The sequence below is a fragment of the Miniopterus schreibersii genome (assembly GCF_964146895.1).
Source record: "Miniopterus schreibersii genome assembly, chromosome: 7".
NCBI lineage: Eukaryota > Metazoa > Chordata > Mammalia > Chiroptera > Miniopteridae > Miniopterus > Miniopterus schreibersii.
In genome coordinates, this window is record NC_138108.1 from 58,129,964 (window position 1) to 58,136,645 (window position 6,682).

General features: G+C 40.5%; 1 long non-coding RNA gene across 1 annotated transcript in view; it reads left to right on the forward strand.

Annotated features, from left to right (window-relative positions):
• LOC308559601 overlaps positions 1-6,033 on the forward strand; it is a 41,677-nt gene extending 35,644 nt beyond the window's left edge. The window contains exons 5-6 of the long non-coding RNA XR_013999181.1: positions 1,992-2,104; positions 3,706-6,033. This is a non-coding gene — a long non-coding RNA (uncharacterized lncRNA). The remainder of the gene's footprint in view (positions 1-1,991; positions 2,105-3,705) is intronic.
• Positions 6,034-6,682: the final 649 nt, after the last annotated feature.

A 6,682-nucleotide genomic window follows, 5' to 3' on the forward strand; every position in this document is an offset into this window, starting at 1 on the left:
GTTAAACAGTTACCTATGTCAGAACCAGAAAACACTGAAGATATATGGAGCTGGGACCTCAAAGTGTGAAGCGAGAATAGGACAAGCCTAGATCCTAATCTCACTCAGGAGGAATAATGGCAGTCACCTCCAGAGCAGGCTAGATAATGCTTAATCTTGACTGTTCATGTCCTACACTTGGCGTTAAGACTGAATAGCTAAGACTTTGGGGGATATACTTGTGGTTTCTGATGTCATCTTTCTGGTAGAGATAAAAAGCCAGGGTCAGGGCTCTCCCTGGGGTAGGGTGGGGGGACACATGTCATTTCTACTTTCAGTCATCCTAGGAAGAGTCAGCTGCTAAGACAAGATAAAGACCAAAGAGACAGGTTTTCAAGGAACTAATACTTTGAGAAGGAGATAAGCATATAAACAAATGATTATTAAAATAAGTAATTATAAGCAAGAATAGGAGAACTAGGGTGTCATTATTTTCATTACAAGTTTAGCTGCCCAAATAGCTGTAGCCCAAAATCCTATGAACCAGTTCCACCGAAAGGAGACACAACAACCCATTTCAAAGACACACACAACTAGAAAGCAACCATTTGATCCTGCAAAATAATTTCCAAGGTAATGGAAAGCAGGCCAACAAGAAAGAAGCTAAGGTCTAAGATAAGAAATCAGCAAAAGAGATAAAAACAGAAGCAGTGGTCATGTGGGGTTTACTCCTCTAAAAATCTTTGATGGGAAAGACCCACTATAACTGATGGTCATGCATTTATTTATTTATTTATTTATTTATTTATTTATTTATTTATTTATCTTTTTTATTGAACTTATTGGGGTGACCCTGGTTAACAAAATTACACAGGTTTCAGGTGCACAATGCTACAACACATCATCTGTACACTGTATTGTGTGTTCACTACTCCAAGTCAAGTCTCCGTCCATCACCATTTATGCTCCTAATAGCCTTCTCCACCTCCCCCATTCCTCCTCCCCCAGGAAATCACCACACTGTTGCCTATGGTCATGAGTTTTTTCCTTCTGTTTTTTCTCAATCCCTCCACCCCTCCCACCCAGCTCCCTCACTCCCTGACAGCTGTCAGCCTGCTCTCTATCTATGTCTCTATTTTGCTTATTAGTTTATTTTGTTCATTAGATTCCACATGAGCAAAATCATACGGCACCTGTCTTTCTGTCAGTATGAATATTATCAATGTACCAACAAACAACAAGTGGGGGTGAGGAAGTAGAGAACAGGGAGCCTGCGTGCACTGTTGGTGGGAATGCAGACTGGTGCTAAGTGAGATGGTCACTTATTTATATTAATGCTGCAGGAGGCTTCATGAGGTGTTTTATAAATATGCAGGGTATTTTCTGTGTTTACTACACTGATTTCTGCATTTAATATACTCATGTAGTCCTTGAAAAATCCAAGTAGGTTATGGCAAATTATGAAGGTCCACCATAAAAGTAATCAAGTAGTAGCCTCAACCACAGCAACTATGGTGGATGCTGTGTCTTTACTAAATGATTCCTGCCCCAGGCACTTGTTTGGAGGGCCAAGTCTGCCTCCCTAGTCATAACCCCCCATTACCGCTCATGAGATACAGTGGGGGCCTTCATATGGCATTGGGTTTCTACAGCCCCACCATCAGAATGGGAAGTTTTCTCTCCACACATTTTAGGGAATTTTGTTTTGCAATATTATTTGATTTGCTGTATCCTATATCCATTGATTTCCAAGGCAAACATACATACTAAAGCTAGTTAGAAAGCCAATAGTTCATGCAGTGACAAAATTATCCCATCTATAGAGCATATGTTCTTGGGCCCAAAGGACACTCTACCACCACTGGACTGATCCTAATTATTGCCAAATCTGTTATAATAAAAGGTAAGTATATTAGTCTATAGTTATATCACACAAAAAGATGCTAAACATTACACCTAGGGATTTGGTACCTTCTTTTCACAACTGTGTCCCTCTTTCCTTTTGTTCACAGTGCTCCCAAATGTTACCCTCTATTCTGAAGCTAATGGATAATGCCTCCACTTCGTCTATTCTCAGCAGCTGTGGCCATCATATAAATGAATATATGAATTAAATTAATGTGCAGTGAGTACCTACAGTGTCCAGACCTATATTAAAAATGAGGAGTGATGACCCCAAGGAATAAGTTCCTATTTCCTTTGAAGTTCAGAATCTGTATAAGGAATAGATTAAAACCATCTAGTACATAGTTCACCTCCCAGCTGTGAACTAGAAAAATGGATAACTCACAGGAGTACTTTACTTTGGTTCTGGGATTTATTTTTGTACTCCCCTCTACAGGTGTGGCTGAAATTTTGAGAATTCATAAAACCTCAGTCAAAATAACAAAACCACTGTGTGAAGCTCCGACTCTGCCAGGAGGGTGTTCGATTCCTTCCTGGCAGTCCCTGCCAGGCTGAAGAGGCTATCACTGTAGTCGTTAGGGGCCCACAGAAAACAAAAGGCATGCTCTGGAGGGATTCTGGAGAGAATGAATGGAAAGGACTCTTTACGGAGGCTGGGAGATGATTAAGGAATCCTATAGGAAAAGTTGAGGCTCCCAAGTATAGCACCGGGAAAGTCATTATCACCCTGACAACTGGCAGGAGGAGGGAGGGAACATGTAATTGAAGCCTGGATGAGCTGAAAGAATCAATGGGAGTCCACTGCAGAGGAGCAATTGTCCTGAATGGATGCAGCCAGGAACAGAATGTCAGTGCTGAAGCAGAGGGAGTGGGGGTGGGGGCAGGGGGGTGAGATGCTCTAAATCTCTCTTTTCTCCTGCCCTTTGACCATCTGAGTTGCCTCACATTGGCCCAATCCAACCAGAAACCAGAGGTCAATGAAGCCCAGGTAATACAGCCTATAAGGTCAGGATAGAGGGAGATGGAGAATGGGTTTGGGGAAGTGTAAAAGGTAAATGATCAGCAGTCACCATCTAGAGACCCAGTCCAAATGCCAACCTCTACTGAATTGTCTTTTCTTGGTTGAAAGTAGTATTTTCCCAAATATTTTCCAGATGGGGGCTGTGTGGGTTTGTGAGGAGGGAGGTCTGTGCATAAATTTATTTGGGAAACACTGGATTAACACATTTAAATGGGCTTCACCACTCCAGGAATTTTCAAAGCTGTGATATGTTAAGGTTGAGAATTCTGATGAGCCAGGCACTGGGCTGGGTGTTGGGGATACTACGGTGAACAGGACAGACCCCTATACTTATACTTGCAGCCAAGTGGAGAGCAGACAATAAACAGTACGTCAATACAACTAATTCATTACACAGTGTTTGTGACGAAGTTCTCAGATGAGGGTAAACACGCAGCATGTCCCGAACAAAAATTATCTAGCTTCGGAAACCTTTGTTTCTGGAAATTTTTTAGGGAGAAAAGGGCTCTTTGAGAGAAACCACTTTAAGTTGGGGTTTTGGGATTTTTTTTGTTCTTGTTTTTGGTTGTTTGTTTTTGTTTTTACTATTGGTTACATAATTTTGGTCTGAAATTTACATAATTAAATGCCTGATGCTTAGTTTTTGATGAGAGTTTTTCTTCCCTCTGGCCATCCACAGTCAATCAGAGAGTAAAACATCAGATTTATGGAAAATGGATAATTGGAAGAAAACTTGAAAAATGAGAAGCAATATCTTAGTTCTCAAAGCCACTTAAATCAACTCAGCATTTTTCTTGCAGTGTCGGCTTTTTCTTGGAATCTGCCCTGTAAGGCAAGGTGACTCTGTGACTGACATGGCCACGTGGCGGATGTATATGAGGAAGAAAAGCACACCGGGTTTTAAAGGCAGCGTCTACAGCGGCTTGACAAACATGAGACGAAAGGAAGCAAGTCACTTTTAGGGAGAATTTGTTCATCAGACACATTTACCCCAATTTCTGTTAGATAAATTTCTGTCAGAATTTCTGTTGTAAGAAAGTACGTGGCCAGCTGTCAGAGATGCTGTTGGGTGCCCCACCTTGATGCCCTTTACTGGGCTGGGGCATGCCACCCAGTGCTGTGAGTGTGGCCTGCTAAAAGCTCACCACCGCCCCTTCCTACACCTCCCAATAGCCTCCCAACACCTCCCGACACCAAGGGGCAGTGGATTATGCCAGAGACAGGAGCCCTGAGGCTCAGCTTTACCAGAGGCCACATCCTGGCCTACGTTTCCCCCTTCACTCCCTCCTTAATAAATTTTTCCTATAGAGCACTTCCATAGCTGCGATCCCCTGTCTTTATCCAGATACACAGGAAACTGGGAATCAGAAGGGATTTAGAAGAAATCACACAGCAAGTTAATGACAGAGCAGCCAAGGCATCCTCAGCCTCTTTACTATGCTGTGCACCGGCCTTCCCATGTGCCTTGCTGAAATCTATTACATTAGCTAATTTAATAGTTTTCCATTTCTATTTGTTTTCAAAAAGAATGTATGGAATATATGTATAGAAAAGCTTATTGATTTAACTCTTTCTGTTATCCACATCTATGAGAAGCTAAGCTATTTAGATGATTAATCACCACTATCATACTACAACCATCGATCCAAATTATAAGCATAAATATCTGTGGAGATAATTAAAAATGTGAGCTTCCAAGACCAGCATCCTAGTGAGGTCTTTAAAGAGCTAACAAAGGTTACAATCCTTAAAGAGCTTTTGCCATGTGATATTAACTGTTGGTAGAATAACATTTGCATTGCACATTATGGTTTATAATTCACTGTCATAAATATTTCATTTATCTTCACAGCAACCCTGTGACCTGAGCATACTATTGGGATCTCTGTTTTATGTATGAAGAAACTGAAGTTAGAAGATATTAAGGGACTTCCTCAATATCTAATAAGTTGCATAGTGAAGGTTTTAAGTTGCATAGTAAAGATTTGACACATAATTGTGGGGTTTTTCATTAGCAAATTTAGAGCCTTTCTACTTTATTGTGTTTTATCCACTTTATTATGTTTTGTCATTTCTTAAATTATTGGAGATTATAACATCAGTTTATGGTTTAGTCATTGTGAAGCTCTGTAGTACTATTTGTATTTTAGAACACAAGACTTTCTAGAAATTCTACAAGGTAACAAAATAAGCTGCATAATTAAACATTTACCCAATTTCTATGAAGTAGATGTGTCAAGATTTTTATTTCTCTCCACTTGTAAATTTGACTTGTGGTTCTGCAAAATTAATGTCCATTGATTTCTCAGAAAAGTGTGCAGTCACTATACAGAGGGTTTGGTTTTCAGAGAAACCGAACAATACATCATTATTGATTATGTATTGCCTTTCCTTTAGATCTGTTGAGAATGTGAATACTCTTCTAAATGTGTACTCTCAGACATAACACTTTATTTAATTCATTTCCCAAACCCAGCCATCTCCTAGACAACTACGGCATAGTTTACTTTAAAATAGCAATATATTTTTTCAGCCAAAAAAAAAAAAAAAAAGTCAAACAAAAAATATTGCCCCGAGCATTAGCTTTTATACTTGGAACAAATATATGGTTTCAGCTTAGTAGAAGAGAATAGAAATATCTCTTTTCTGTGGCTTAAAAGAATATACCCTCCATTTGCCTTATCTCCTTGAGTTTGTGCAGTTAAAAGTGACAATGGGATATTGATGAGCCAGAGAGGGAACACAGAGCTATTGAGGGACTCAGGCATATCTTGGAAATTATCATTCCAAATGCCTTATGCACTTATTTCTAACTCTGGGCATGCATGAAAGAGCCAAGCAAATTTCATGTAATTGCCATACTCTAAGGGTTCACTCTAAGGGTTCCAGAGGGAAATTACTGATCACAATTATTTACTTAGACTCAAATGGGAAACTCAAGTAACCTCAGGGTCACACTGAGACAGCTTTGGACTTGGGTTACAACTTCAAAATTAATGGGAAAGAGCAAGCAGTAAGGCCATTGGGGTGCACTGAGCAGTCTCACCATAATTAAAGACCCACTCGCAGCCAAATGACATTACCTGCTACCCTGGGAAGGGAGCTGGTTTATTCATTCTAGCAAATCTCTAAACATCAGCACAGTCTACACCTTTAAGAACACAGGCAGGCTTCCTTCAGTGTTGCTGATGAAACTGATTGTCACAAGCAGCCATTTTAATTACTTTTTAATACTCAATAATCATGTTATCAGAGGATTTAAATACCATCCTGTACCTGGCATGGGGCTTCAGGCAGCACACGAGAGAGTATCCCTGCACAATTAGCTCTAATGAGCACAGAAGGTTTACCTCTGCAAGCTGCAAGCAAACGTAACTTTCAGGTCGATCAGGTCACTCAGAGTTGGAGATTTGTTAGATTCTCAGAGGGCACAACTCTCTTTGGAAAGTTAGTATAATAACAAGATGAAGAAAGATGTGGAATGAAACGAGTAACACGTGGAGCCCCAGTCAACAAAATTTGACTACTTTCCTACCTATTGGACACATTCAAGGAATGGTTTAAGCCTACGGATGAACTGAGATCACGGCCATCGTCTGGCTGTTTCCTTACAGCTGGGTTTGGGTCCCTGGGTTGGCCAAGTCTTCCCCCAGAGATGGGTCTTCACACGAGCAAACAGGCAGCTCTCTCTCTGGCCTCCATAAAACTCCACTTTGGCTACTAAATGTGGAGATAGCAGAGAGCTTTTCTTCATGAAAAGTGTGAAAACAAGTGAAG